This window comes from Penaeus japonicus, unplaced genomic scaffold, assembly GCF_977035675.1.
Source record: "Penaeus japonicus unplaced genomic scaffold, GWHDUDI00000001_assembly GWHDUDI00000001, whole genome shotgun sequence".
In the NCBI taxonomy this organism is placed as follows: Eukaryota; Metazoa; Arthropoda; class Malacostraca; order Decapoda; family Penaeidae; genus Penaeus; species Penaeus japonicus.
This window is the reverse complement of record NW_028234403.1, coordinates 6,107,323-6,122,322: the sequence shown is the minus strand read 5'-3', so window position 1 is coordinate 6,122,322 and position 15,000 is coordinate 6,107,323. Positions and strand designations below refer to the sequence as shown.

At 49.3% G+C, this 15,000-nt stretch overlaps 1 protein-coding gene across 36 annotated transcripts in view; it reads left to right on the top strand.

Moving 5' to 3' along the window:
* da (transcription factor daughterless) overlaps positions 1-15,000 on the top strand; it is a 449,030-nt gene that overhangs the window by 277,641 nt on the left and 156,389 nt on the right. The gene's annotated exons all lie outside the window — the stretch shown is intronic.

Below are 15,000 nucleotides of genomic sequence, written 5' to 3'. Positions count from 1 at the left end.
TTCTCTGTTTTCCTATCGTCTTTTACTTATTCTCTTGCTCTTTCGACGGGCGGAGAGTCCCTCTTGAGTTGCTGAGCAGATAGCCAGAGGGCCGATGCTCAAGGCGCCGCTATTTACATGTTCGCTTTGAGGGACGGTCTCTGGGATGGATGAAGTGCTTATCAATCGGGAACAGTTTTACCGACCAGGTTTCGGTTTCGGATTAGACTTTGGATTTTCACTCATTTTTTCATGTTTTTTTTATTTTTTATTTTTTATTTTTTTATTGGGACTCGTTGCTGTTCTGAAGTGGCTCTTTTTTGTTTTAATATCGGATAGTTATTTGAGGAATGATTCAGAGCATTGGGCTTCGGGTATTATTGCCCAGTTTTTTTTTCACCAAGAGTACGGATTCGCATCGAATACTCTTCAAAAAGATTCGATAAGACTTGTGAATTTTGAGGAAGGCTTATTTTTATAGGAAGGATTCCATATCTTTTTTGGGTAATGAATAGTTTGCCAAAAGTTTCTCGGTTGTTCGAGAAACATCTTATGACGACATAAGAGTTCTCAGCTGTGCTTAGATGTAGATCGGATATTATCAAGTTTGAAGATAAAAAGGCGTATGTTGGTTTTCACGAAATGCAAAACTTCTTAGGTGGAACACAAATTCAAAACCTAATAGCAAACAGTAGAAGAATGACGGTTTCAAAGATGTGAATTGTTTGAATGACCCGAGAAGGAAAAAAAAATCGAATTTCCAGTGGAAAGAATTTTCCTAGAGTAACCCAAGAAGAAGATCGAAAGAGAACTTTGTGAAACGACTCCAACTTAGTCTGTAAAATAACACGGTGCACTTGCAGCTGCGGGATAGCTAGCTCAAAGGTTGATACTCTGGGTAGCCTCGGGAGAAGAGGCAAGTATACCGGATTTCCTGTGCGAGCTATCAAAATCATGCTGCGTGTATGATGATTGTTACTGTTTTAAACCCACGGCTCTTGTGGGGGGGGGAGGGGGGCACGTCTTCGTTCTTCTCCTTGTGTTTTTTTTAGTGTGTGTGTGTCGTGTTTGTTGGGAGTTGCGGGAGGAAAGGAGGGAGCAAGTTGACGACTGGTGTTCGCGGTTTGGCTACGGGAGTTGAGGCGGTGAACAACTTGTTGCTGGGAGTTCACGCTATGCAGCGCCCCTCCAACCCCTGGCTTTGCCGTTTGATAATTTGTTATTTCGGGCTGTTTTGGTAGTGGGTCTCTCTCTCTCTCTCTCTCTCTCTCTCTCTCTCTCTCTCTCTCTCTCTCTCTCTCTCTCTCTCTCTCTCTCTCTCTCTCTCTCTCTCTCTCTCTCTCTCTCTCTCTCGATTCTCTCTCACTCTCTCTCTCTCTCTCTCTCTCTCTCTCTCTCTCTCTCTCTCTCTCTCTCTCTCTCTCTCTCTCTCTCTCTCTCTGTCACTCTCTCCTTCTCTTTCTCTGGCCCTCTCTTTCTTTCCCCCGCTCTGTCTCTTTCTCTCCCCCTCTGTCTCTTTCTCTCCCCCTCTCTGTCTCTTTCTCTCCCCCTCTCTATCTCTTTCTCTCTCTCTCTCTCTCTCTCTCTCTCTCTCTCTCTCTCTCTCTCTCTCTCTCTCTCTCTCTCTCTCCTCTCTCTCTCTCTCTCTCCCTTCCTCTCTCTCTCTCTCTCTCTCTCTCTCTCTCTCTCTCTCTCTCTCTCTCTCTCTCTCTCTCTCTCTCTCTCTCTCTCTCTCTCTCTCTCTCTCTCTCTCTCTGTCACATATCATTATCTTCATCCGTCACTTTCCTTCAATCACTTACTTTCCTCATATATGCATACGCATGTTCATATTCAAAGGCTACATGGTTGGCCGGATTCATTATTTATTATTTCATATTTTGTTTTTTTGTTTCCTCTCAGGGCCAGGTTGTTTGGCATGGAAGCTCTAAAACGCTTGGTATTTACATTGCCAGCTTGAGACGTGTCCCGACAAAAGGTTGCCAAGTGCTGTGTTTGTAAATATTGCTGAAGGGTTCCCTCCTGTGTCTGTCCGTGGTGTATAATCCTCGATAATACTTGGTGGTGCTCGCGTGCGATCCTGTCTTTTGTTTAAAAGGTGGGGGTGTGGGGGTTTGCGGGACCCCGGCATGACTCCCGTGTGCTTAGGTCATTGTGTGTGTGTGGGGGGGGGGGGAGCCGGGTGCGATGGTTGTGATTATTTAGCGTTGTTTTTGTATTTGTCGATATTATCTTTCTCTTTCGTTCTTACGGATTTTTTTTTATTCATACACTCGCTATTTCTCTTCTTCCCCTCTCATCTCCCACTCATTTCCTCCCTCTCTCATTATCACCATATCTCTCTCCCTCCCTCCCTCCCTCCCTCTCCCACCCTCGTCGCGCCACGTAGCATACTATTCATTGTTTCCTCTCTTCCTTCCCATCGTCATCCGCGGGGTCCTGTTGTGGCAGTACTGAAAGCTTAAAGATCTTGCTCTTTTGTCCTTTCGAGCTGCTTTGCTCATCCTCTGAAATTCCAGGAATGCCATCATGCGCTCTGGTGTTTGTTGTAATGCCACTGCCTCTTCATTCCTTGCTCACGCTAGCGTCCCTTTTCCTCCCGTGAGCAGTCTATATTTTAGGAAATTCAATCCCTCTTAATCGCAAAACGACCGGCGGCGAGGGAAGGAGGAGAAAGATGGAAAGAAAAGAGCGAATATTATGCAATTGATATATGCGAAAGAGCAGTGTTGACAAAGGCGTCCTCCAGCTCCACCTCCCATGCATCTGAACCACCACTTTTCCTCCGGCCTCGCACGTCTGCTGGCCGCCCTCCACAAGCCCTTGATGTTTGTCGCGCAGGTGGAGGTGGTATCGGGTATTTTGTCGCCGTCATAAACGTTTATAATGTCAATTAACCTATTACGAGGCCTAAGGTGGCGCGAGGATGCCCCCCGGCGCAGATAATAGCTGGTAACCGAGGGGAAAATCGATAAGATTAACATATAGATGCGAGCGATAACAGTATTTATTGACTTCACTCCGGTCTTTGTTCATCCTCTACACAACTACCGCCATGGCCCTGTGCTCGGCTGAAGGACGGAGCGTGGAGAGAGAGAGAGAGAGAGAGAGAGAGAGAGAGAGAGAGAGAGAGAGAGAGAGAGAGAGAGAGAGAGAGAGAGAGAGAGAGAGAGAGAGAGAGAATTGCCAAACGAATGAGTATCTTGATTTCGTTTATATAGACATGGAGCGCTTGTGGACCATGCGTATCAGCCGCATGCCCCGTTTAAAAAAAAAAAACTTGAGGAAATAAGAAGATTGAACTTGTGTTGGGCGAGGGTAGCACATCAGTATTATGCATGGCGATTTGGTCGAGTCTTTTTGTAAAAAACACAAGCCTTTCCTATCGTTTTGAATTGGTCGTCGAGACTTTTTTTTTCCTTGTTTTTCTTGCTGTGTACTGGAAAATTGCACGAAATTATTTTGTCGCACTTTGGAAAAAAGAGAATTGGGGGAAATTTCCGGTGTAGTTATTATCTGTAGGCTAGTGTAAAACATTCTTAACTGTGTGTGCGGTTTGTTTAATGTGTTCAACCTGGAAAATATATGCACTCCACCCCACCTGTCTGTCTGTCTGTTTGTTTGTTTGTTAGTTTGTCTGTATGCCAGTCAGTCAGTCAGTCAGTCAGTTAGTCAGTCAGTCAGTGTGTCTTCCCCCTTCTCTTGCCTCCCTCCCTTTAATTAAAAAAAAAAAAAACATATCGTAAGGTGGGAGTTCACTGTTCGTTGTCACTGTCAGTGGGAGCAGAGGGTGCGAGTACCCCCCCCCCCCTCCTCCTTGTTCCAATCCTGTGGTCATTATCGGGTCGCCTCCAAGATTATGTTGTTTATCAGTCGATAGTGGCGATAAAGTGGTGGCTAACGCGTGCCCGCACTCCGATAATGTCGCCTCTTACATCGACTCATACCGGCCTGGGAATCGCCGTACCTGTCTTTAGGGATGGCCTTTTGACTGTGAGTATGGCCTTTTCCTAAAGGCCCCTAGGGTAAGAGTGGCCATGGCTGGTTGTTTGGCCTTTTCATATCGGGTAGGTCCGTAGAGCAAGTGGCCATGGCTGTGAGTATGGTCTTCCATCAGAGAGGTCCATAGAATAAAAGTGGCCATGGCTGTGAATATGGCCTTTTCCCTCTCTTGAAGGTCTTAGAATAAAAGGGGCCATGGCTGTGAGAATGGCCTTTTCCTCTCTTGAATATCCTAGATTAAAAGTGGCCATGGCTATCAGTGTAGCCTTTTCCCCCGGGAGGGCCCCTAGACCCCGAGAATGATAGCAGAACGGTTAGCAGGCGCTTCAGTACATAGCCTACACATTATCAGGGGAGTAGCTGAGTTCATGCTCTCCTGAACGCATATGAGTCGGCGAACAGTTACGAAAGTAAGAAGTGGCGCATTAAAGGAGCTTCTGCTCTCGTTCCATCTTGCTTTTAATTATCTCCTACGTATGCGGATAACCGCTCTAGTCCTTTGCTGAAACAAGACTCAAATATTTGTAATGTCTTGCCATGCTTGTAATTGAAAAAGAGAGGGGGAGAGGGAGAGGTAAAGAGAGGGAGAAAGAGAAAAAGAATGAAAGGGAAAGAAAGAAAGAAAGAAAGAAAGAAAGAAAGGGGGTGTCGATGCAAGGAGCGAGAAAAGTGAAATTATATCCTGGTGTAACAACCAAGGCCCGTAAACGTTTACGGACCCTAAGTGTAACCAAACTGGGATGGGTTACTTGAGAGTGAATATTACACCCCCCCCCTCCCCCTCCACTTGAAGGGCCTATCAAAAGAGGTGTTTCCATCTTTGATATATATTTTTGTTGTCTGTTTCCTCGTTGTGTAGTTGTTTTCGTTAAGCTATACGATAATTTCTAATACTTTATGAGACTTGCAGATGCATTACCGTATTAAGTTGCTGCTATCTCCCGCCTGCTTTATTTATATTTTTGTTTCCTTTCCCCTTCTTTTTTCTCCGTCTTCTCTTTCTTCCTGCCTCTCCCTTTCCTCCTTCCGTTACGTTCTCTTCCTCCTCATTCTCCTCCTCCTGGTCATCGTCTCCTCCTTCAGCTACTTCACTTATTGTCCTTCCCCCCCTCCCATTTCCCCAGAATGGCGGAGTCTAATGGCAACCGATTAAGTTTCCAACGGTCGTTCGGGTTTCACGGCTCCGCCACTTCCTCGGCCAAGGACGGGGCTCGGCTCCTGCAACTTCTCCTCGGCGCTGCCTCGCAACCCGAAGCCTTTTTTACTCGCACACTTTGCATGTTACGGCCAAGTGTCGCAGTTGGTGGAGATCGAAGGGAGGGACGAGCTGGAGAGTCCCGCTGATCATGAGCGCTGGCTCCTCTTCGCGCTGCTGGAAGCTGGGAGATGGATGCTGCGCTTGGGGTTCGCTTTACTTTGCGACGGATGAAAGAGGTTACCGAGTCATTGATTGCAGTGGAGGCTGTGGTAGGGAGATTTCGACTATGCTAAGTTGATGTGCTGACCTGGAGCACGGGGCACTAGCGCGGGGAGCCCCGGGAGCGCCAGCAGGGGCAAGGGACTCTCGGTAGCGCAGTGTGGCGGTTTAAACCTCGCCTCCCCCGGTCCGTCCCTTTGTACACAACAATACGGTTGCTGCGTCCGAGACCGCACAAACTTAGGCGAGGGTGACTGCTCGCCCAGGGTACCTCGCCATCGCCCTCTCCTCTTCCTTTCTTCCTCCTCTGCTCTGCTCTCCTCTCCTCTCCCCTCTTCCTCTGCGTTCTTCTACGTCTCTACTTTTCTCCTCATTTACCCGTCTCCCACCCTCGCTGACTCCCTATCTCACTCTTTCTCTCACTGTATTTCCCACCCAGCCGCTTTCTCTCTTTCTCCCTCAGTCTTTCCCTTTTTCACTCCCCGCCCCCTAGGCTCCCTTTCTTCTCTCTCTCTCTCTCTCTCTCTCTCTCTCTCTCTCTCTCTCTCTCTCTCTCTCTCTCTCTCCCTCTCTCTCTCTCTCTCTCTCTCTCCTCTTCTCCCTCTCTCTCTCTCCTCCTCTCTTTCTCTCTCTCCTCCTTCCTCCCTCCCTCCTCTTCTCCTCCCTCCTCCCTCCTCCCTCCTCCCTCCTCTCTCTTTTCTCTCTTCTCCTCTCTCCTCCCTCCTCCCTCCTCTCTCATCTCTCCTCTCTCCTCCCTCCTCTCTCTCTCTCTTCTCTCCCTCCTATCCGCTCCAATCACTACGAACATGTCCCTCCCGTTCCTCTCTTTTCCTCGCTCCCTCCTCCCTCCTCCCTCCTCCCCAACCTCCTATTCCTTCCTCATCCCCATCTCTCCCTCTCTCCCTCCCTCCCACCCCCCTCCAACCCCTCCCCCCTCCTACCCTCCTGTCCCTCCTCCACTGCATTTCCTCCACCTCACCTCCTCTGCTCCCTCCCCCCTCCCCAACGATCAGGAAACCCAACAGTTAAAATCGGCCCGTGAAGGTGCTTGCGGACGGCGACAATCCCATCTTCCCCGCCCCCCTCCCGAGTTCCTCCCATTTCCCCCCTCCTGCCCCCGTAGCGGCCATCCGGTCCCGGCCTCCTTGACACTCTGGGCGTCGGAGGGGTCTTAGAATCGTCATTTGGGTGGTTGAATGCTTTCCCACTATGCATTCCAACAGTTAAAATCGGGCCCGTGAAGGGGCTTCGGACGGCGAAAATCTTCCATCCTTCTCCGAACCCCCCCCCACTGCATTTCCCTCCCCCCCCTCACCTCCGCCCGTTCTTGAGCCCTCCTACCCTCATCTCCTTCCTCTGGCTTTTCCGAGGGGTCTTAGGATGTCGTCTGGGTTTGGTTCGATGCTTTCCCCACTAATTCTTTTCTTCCCCCCCTCTTCTCTCCCCCCCGTCCTCTTCTTCTTCCACCCCCCCCCTCTCTTCTTCCCTTCCCACCTCTTCAGCTTCCTTCTTCTTCATCTCCCCTTTTCCTCCTTCTGTCTTCCTTCTTCTTCTTCCCGTCTTCCTCTGATCTTTTTTTCCCTTTCTGCCTCTTCTTCCCACCGTCTTCTCCCCATCTTCCGTGTTCCTCCCCTCTTTCGACCCCCTCCTTCCTGCCCTTGAATTTGAAAATGTATTAAACAGGGTCACCCCATTTAGTTGAATCATCCTCCGTAGAGAAAAGTATTAGGTTGGGAAGTATCAGTTTGGGTTTAATAAGCTTAAACTTAACCCTCCCTATGCTGACTTTGAGTTAGACCAAGGGACCGTTATATAGAGACTCATTACGCGTTACGGAAATTATCTTCACCCTCTAAAGCTTTCTTTCGAGCTCATCACGAAAGCTTCCCGTTTTGAAGCTTTTCTTCCCTTCTGACACACAGGCAGCTCGAACTTGCTCCAACTGCTATCTTTTGTCCATTTGCCTCCACCCTGACGCTTTCTTCTTCTTCCTGCCCTTGAATTTGAAAATGTATTAAACAGGTAACACCCCATTTTAGTTGAATCAATCTTTCCGTAGTAAAGTATTATTGTAATAACAGTTTGGGTTTAATAAGCTTAAACTTAACCCTCCCTATGCTGACTTTGAGTTAGACCAAGGGACCGTTATATAGAGACTCATTACGCGTTACGGAAATTATCTTCACCCTCTAAAGCTTTCTTTCGAGCTCATCACGAAAGCTTCCCGTTTTGAAGCTTTTCTTCCCTTCTGACACACAGGCAGCTCGAACTTGCTCCAACTGCTATCTTTGTCATTTGCTGACGTCATGACTCTTTCATATCTCTCTCATAAATGTGTGTGTGTATGAGAGAGAGGGAGAGGGGGAGGGGAGGGGTAGGGGGAGGGGGAGGGGGAGGGAGAGGGGGGGAAGAAAAGAAAGAAAGAAAAAGGAATAGGTATATAGCTTCCTTCGTGTATGTCGTAGCGGGGTATAATATGACGGTCACTTCATAAATGTGTGTGTGTGTATGAGAGAGAGAGAGAGGGAGGGAGAGGGAGAGGGGGAGGGAGAGGGAGAGGGGGGGAAGAAAAGAAAGAAAGAAAAAGGAATAGGTATATAGCTTCCTTCGTGTATGGTCGGTAGCGGTAAATATGACGTCACGCCTCCTCCTCCCTGACCTCCTCTACACTACGCTGCCTCTTCACCTCCATACCACTACTCCTCCCAAAATACCTTCCCCAGGATCCTCCCCCCCCCCTCCAACAGGACTTTTTTTTCCCTCCCTCCTGTTTCGTCACCCCTTCCCCCCTCTTTCCCCCCTCCCGTTCCTCCATCTCCTTTTCCCTCCTTCCCGCCCCTCTCCTCCTCCGACTCCTCCCTACCCCTTCACCCCCTCCTCCCCCGCCCTCCTCATTCCTACACCTCTTATTTTCCCTCACTCCCTCCACCCTCCTCCCTCCCCCCTTTCCCTCGATTCGACCAAGTCCCCCCTTCCCTCCCTTTGCCTCAACCTGGGTATATCCCCTTCCACCCCCCCTCCTTTTCTCTTACCCTCCTCTAACCTCGACAAACAACTCTTTCTAAACCCCAACTCCTCTTAACCTCCTTTAACCCGATACCGTAAACCCTCCTCCCCCCTAACCCAGTAACCCACTCCCACCCCCCAAATCTCCCACCAGCAGTTTTTGCAAATTAAATCTCCCACCAGCATTTTTTGGCTTCATTTCCCAAAACGTTAGGAACCCTTTAGTTTTCTCCTGAGCCCGCCAACACCGTTAGAAGAGACCCTTAGGTTTTGCCTGAGCCCTCCCACGTGTGGTAGGAGTCGGACAAAACGGGCCCCCGGATACTCTTCTTTTTTTTCTTCTTTCATCTTCTTCATTTTTCGCTTTCTTCTTACTTCTTTTTCGCTTTCTTCTCCTTCTCCTTTCTTCTCTTTCCCCTTTCCTCCGCCCGTGAGTAAGGATCGGACAGAACGCGAAAACTGCCCCCGGATTACTCTCTTTTTTTCTTCTTCCTCCCTTTCTTCTTCTTTCCCTCTTCGCCTCGCTTTCTTCTCCTTCTCCTCCCTTCTTTCTTCCTCGCTTTCTTCCTTCTCCTCCCGATTCCCTTCTTCTTCGTCTTCTTACCTTCCTTCTTCTTCTTCTTCTTCTTCATAACTCTATTTACCCTTGTCTCCCTTGACTTATTTTTATTCCCTCCCCTGGGCAAAGAAAAAGGGAGAGAGAGCACAATTACCTGTCCTTGGGTAGTATAGAAAAGGGTTATGGGGAGGAAGAAGAAGAAGAAGAAGAAGAAGAAGAAGAAGAAGAAGAAGAAGAAGAAGAAGAAGAAGAAGAAGAAGAAGAAGAAGAAGAAGAAGAAGAAGAAGAAGAAGAAGAAGAAGAGGAGGAGGAGGGGGAAAAGGAGGAGAACAAGAACAAGAAGAAGTCTGTGTAGAATGGAGTAAGGAATGTTCGCCTCGTTCCCCATACGAATGTTGAACATGTCAGACTGTCGGAGACGGAAAGGTTACAGCGGTATGAGGCATATTGCAGATTGCCTGGGCTAAGAAAGGGAAGAGAGCACAAGTTACCTGTCTTTGTAGAATGGAGGAAAAGGGTTATGGGGAAGAAGAAGAAGAAGAAGAAGAAGAAGAAGAAGAAGAAGAAGAAGAAGAAGAAGAAGAAGAAGAAGAAGAAATAAAGAAGAAGAAGACAAAAGAAGAAACGAAGAAGAAGAAGGGGAAAAGGAGGAGAACAAGAACAAGAACAAGAAGAAGTCTCTGTAGAATGGAGTAAGGAATGTTCGCCTCGTTCCCATACGAATGTTGAACATGTCAGACTGTCGGAGATGGAAAGGTTACAGCGGTCTGAGGCATATTGCAGATTATCAGGCGACGCCAGGACACTCCTTTGCTGCAATTGTAGGGTGACTTGATAGTTTGACCCAAGGACACATAATTGCAGGGCAGATCAGGCATGTCGTGGTTCTCGTTGCAGAGTGAGACGTGTTGCGACAATTGTGCGTGTGGCTTGTTTCGCACCCATGGCTAGGGGAGGGTTATGACCTGGGGGGTGGGGCAGCGATTGGTATGGCCGTTTGATGGGCGTGGGGTGGGGGGGAGCAGTGATGAGTGGGGTGAGAGGAAAGGGTGTGAGGGGCTTAATCTATTGAGAGGCAGAATTTCGACTAGGCGTGGAATAGGTTCTATGAGGCCGTGGAGTATGACTTACGATAGTGGGCGGGGATGTTGCTTGAATCCCCCGCCAGACACTCCTTTTGTCGGCACTTGTAGGTGACTTGATAGTTTTACCCAAGGACACATAATTGCAGGGCACATCCAGCAGGCATGTCGGTGGTCCTCTCGTTTGCAGAGTGGAGACGTGGTTGCGATAATTGAGCGTGTGCTTGTTGTTTCGTTGATTCGCTCCCCATGGCTAGGGGAGGGTTATGACCTGGGGGTGGGGCAGCGATTGGTATGGCCGTTTGATGGGCGTGGGGTGGGGGGGAGCAGTGATGAGTGGGGTGAGAGGAAAGGGTGTGAGGGGCTTAATCTATTGAGAGGAGGCAGGAATTGTCGACTGAGGGCGGGGGAATAGGTTCTATGAGGCCGTGGAGTATGACTTACGATAGTGGGCGGGGATGTTGCTTGAATCTCCCCCCCCCCTCCCTCCCTACGGGCGAGTAGCGAAGTGAGAAGCGTGACCCACATCCGGGGAGTCCTGCGTGCCAGTGGAGCGAGGAGCAACTTGCTCGGTTCCGCCTCACTGCTAACACCACTCTAATGTCTACGGCACCCACTAGTCCCTCCCGCTACGACTACACAGCCTCCACAACAACCTCCCTTCACCCCCTACGATTACCAGCGTCGCCACGTCGCTCGCGCATTCCCTTTCACCATCTCGTCACCATTACACACTCTCCACTCGTACTTCTGCCAAGTAACGCGGCTTAAGTTGCATAGCCGCTTTTTTTTTTCAAACCCTACCCCACCCACACACTCTCTTTTACGCTTGCCAGTGTCAGCGGAGTACTCTCTTGGTTTGACCCATGAGGAACCACGGCATTACGGAGGCTATTGACTAACCCCCCCCCACCCCACCCCCCACACACCCCTACTGTCTGCCCTTTTCTTTACCCCCTTTCTAGTCTGAACCCTTCCCCCCCCCCCCCCCTCTCTCTCTCTCTCTCTCTCTCTCTCTACATCGCTCGGTCTCTAACGTATCTATCGATCTCCCTGTTTGTGCGAATGGGCGGAGAAAGTGAGAAGGAAAACAAGAAAGTGGATAAGCACGACACGCATCGCCCCTTGCCAGCCGAGCTACGCATGTAACACAGGGTATGGGGGCAAAGTCCGGTGGGTTACGACAGAGCGGATATAAATAGTGGGAGCTTTCTATCTTCCTCTCTCTCCTCTCCCCTTCTTTATTTTATCGTGTGTTCATCCCTGCCCAGCTCATTTCCTCTCCTTTTTAAAGTAAATTCCTTGCACACGTTCGCCCGTTCAGGTTTTGTGATTATTGTTCATCTAGCAGTGTCTCCATTGGTAGCAATTTGCCGTGTACATATATCATTAGGTCTACAAGCTCTTTTAACGGCATCGCAGACGTGTCGTGCACACTGGTCTGAAGCTAGGGAATGAAGACTTAACTTCTCTCCGTAATCCTATTTGATGAGAGGGATTAGGATAATGGAATAGAAGGAAGGGGCTGTTCGAGGTAGCTTAGACTAATGATTTGGATTCATGTAAAATCTTCGGATATTGGAAATATTCTCATTTTACGAGAGCATCCCGTGCGACGTGGGAGAATTGACCCGCAACTTTCAGGAGATCAGCGGGAGGTGAAGGACGTGTGTCTGCAGGTTCAGGTGATGGTCGTGCGACGACTTGATTGACAACGTTGCATCACGACCGCTCGACTAGTATTGCTTAAACGCTAGGCTGAGAGGAAGGCCGCTTCACGAGTGTTTACATTTGCATCACTTCCGTTTTCCTGAAACCATGATCATCTAAGTCTTTATTTTTACTGATTCTTTAGATAATCCGTTCAAGTTCTCAGATGCAATATCTTTCCAGCACCAAAATGGGAGTTCCTACTTTTTGACATTTCCTACGTCAGTGCACTAAAATTCGTTAGACATATATAATGGTTGTCATTAATTTTAGGTCGACAAAAAGATAGGGAAGTGATGACCAAACTCTTTTCAATGCAGGAAAAAATCAGAATGCAACTGCATGCGTGCAGACAGACGGGACGGCCGTTACCCTTATGTTATTATTAGGCCAAAATCTAGCAGGATGACAGCCTGGACAGGAGCAGGCCAACAGCGGGCACCACAACAAAGTATCCATCGGGTACAGGACGAGGATCTGGACGAGAGTGGAGCAGCACCATAATTTTGGCAAGGTCGTCGGGGCTGGGACGTTAGCGGGTGTGTATAAGGAAGTGGGTGGGGCGGCCTGCATGGTGGCGCTCACTCGACTCGCCCACAACTCCTCTTTTGCTTGTTTCATCCTCCCACGCCCGCGGTCTGCATCCCCGCGCCCCCCGTCGGGTCCAAGGGGCACTGGGCAACTCGGAAGTCTCGATAGGTGCAAAAGAAGAGTCACCCAAGTGGCACAAACGTGATTTATGAGCGAGTTCTTCCAGCAGCGTGTGATGCGCGCCGGGTCAAGTACCGCCACCATATTTGGGGGTCGGGCATCACCCACGACATTCGCAACAAAGAGTTTGGCCTTACAAGGAATTTTTGTGGGTTATTAAGGGCTGCCTGGTATTGCTGCATCATAGTGCATAATGACTACTTATAAGGAAGTGCGGGAGGAAAGAATTCTCTGTTTTATGTTCGCGAGGAAAATTTCACCATGAAACATACAAAAATATACACACATTTTCGATTGCAAGTACACTCTCTCCACCGTCCCTTTCATTCACACAGGTTTAGCTTCCATATCGAATTTTGTGCGAGATCTGGTTCACCCGCGTCAAAAATAGAAGTGAATGAGCAAACAGGCCAAAACAAGAGTGAATAGATAGATTTACATAACGGTGTCTGACTTTGATTTTGGATTTTTTTTTTCAGAAGTTACCCCTTTTTGATGCCGGCTTTGGGGATGTTCGATTAGAGGTATTCATTTTTGTTCATGAGGAACATAGCGTGGCTGTTTATGAGTAAGCCATTTAAATATTTTGTGACTGTAAGTGGATTCTCGAAAGGCAAATTGTGGTCCTGACCCAGTATGGTGCACAACGTGATCGCACGAAGTGGGAAACAAGTTGAAAATTCCGACTAGTTCCGGGTAGCTTACCATTCTATCGTCAATTGGAATTTGTTTAATAGTACGATTTTTCTAATATATTTCTCGTGGTTCCGTCTCAGCTTTCCACGGTAATGGATGAAGGGGGATGAGCGAATGAACACCAATGGGTGTGTGTGTATGGCGTATTTGCTGATGGGAGGTAACACTTACTCACCCTAGCGTAGATAAAGCGATGTATGTAGATGCTGGTTGGTAAGGGGAAGGGGAAGGGTGGAGGTGTTCTGGGAAGGGGTAGAGGAGGAGGTGGTGGAAGGGGAAGGGAGAGGGGGAAGAGGTAGGGGTGGAGGTGTACCTGAGGCGGGGAGGGACGGAGCCTCCATGCTTTGGACGGTGGCTTTTGTCGGAGCGTCGGGTCGTCGTCGTAGGCTTTTAAAGCGTCCCACCACCACCGCCATCGTCCTGTTTGTTTGGAATCCATGGACCCGGTTTGTTTATTTGCCGTTCACCATAAACAAGCGTGGGTCGAGTGCCGGGGAAACGACCTGGAGCAGTGGTCGTGGTACGCGACGCTGCGATTACTCTCGCCGTCCTCGCTATCTGGATTTGAACGAGATAAAGAAGAGAAGAAATATAATGTTTGTCAGCTTGTGTGGGTGTTTGTTTGTTCGTTCTTTCGTTCGTTCGTGGTTATATTTATGGCTGTTTGTGTGCACGCGCGTGTATGCGCTTTTGAGATGAACGCTACAAGGTTATGTCTTGACGTGACGAGGTTGCCCAGTCTCTTGAATGAACAGACTTAGTCGGGGCATGCGGAGGGGTTCCTGGTTTGACGTGGGAGCAAGGCAGCAGCGTGGGAAGGCTTGTGTCGTGGAAGGATAGTGTGTGAGGTGTGAGGAGGCGAGTCCTGCCCCGCGACACCCAGCCAGCAGCCGACTCCTCTTTCCACCGAGAGGAAGCTCGTGCCACCTTGGACGCGATGATACAAACGATAACCTCTGCCTTGGATGTGTGTGGCCTGTTGAGGCTGCTCTCTGTTTCCATCGGGTTGAGAGAGTGCCATGAGTAGGGAGAGGGAAACCGGCTTCGGGGCAAAGCGAAACATTCAGAGAGGGATAAAGAGACAAACAAATCGAAGTGTGTAGGCAGGAGAAGGCATAGGGAGATAGGGAGAGGGAGGGAGGGAGGGGGGATGAGGGAGTGAGGGAGGCGGAGGCAATCAGACAGACATACAGATAGTGAGACAGAGAGAGAGAGAGAGGGAGAAAGAGAAAGAGAGAGAGAGTAGGGGGTAGAGAAGTACAGGGTGGGTGGGTGGTGGTTAGGGGTGAGGGGAGGGCAGCAGCAGTGGTGTCGGGGTTGGCGAGCGTTTAAGTGTCACCGCTTTGTCGTGGTGATGGTACGGGGTGCTGAGACCAGAACGTCGTTGTGCTGTGCCCTGGCGGTTCTCAAGCCAAAGTCGTTCAGGAGATGCAGTGGCGGTTGTCAGACGGAGACTCGTTCCATCTGATTATGTGTATGGGGAAATGTTTGTAGCCTTGAGCAGTAAATGGCCATTGCTTTCCGCACATCGCCTGTGGTGGTTGGTGGTGGTGGTGGTGGCAGTGTTGCCAGCCCGAGCGCACTCCCTCAGTTTTCTCTGCCCACCTTTGGCCGGAGTCTGTACTTCACTGTTAATGTGGTCAATCAACGTGCCTGATGCTGGGGATTGCTATGTCTGCAGTTTCATCTTGAATAAAGAGTGACATGACGGTAACATTATTATGAGGTTGTGAAGAATTTTTGGTATCCCTTCCGTCCCACCACCCTACCCACCTCCTCCCCGGTGGGTGACCTCCCCCCGAAGGCTCTCTCCTTGCCGAGTGTCGCCATATGGAGTA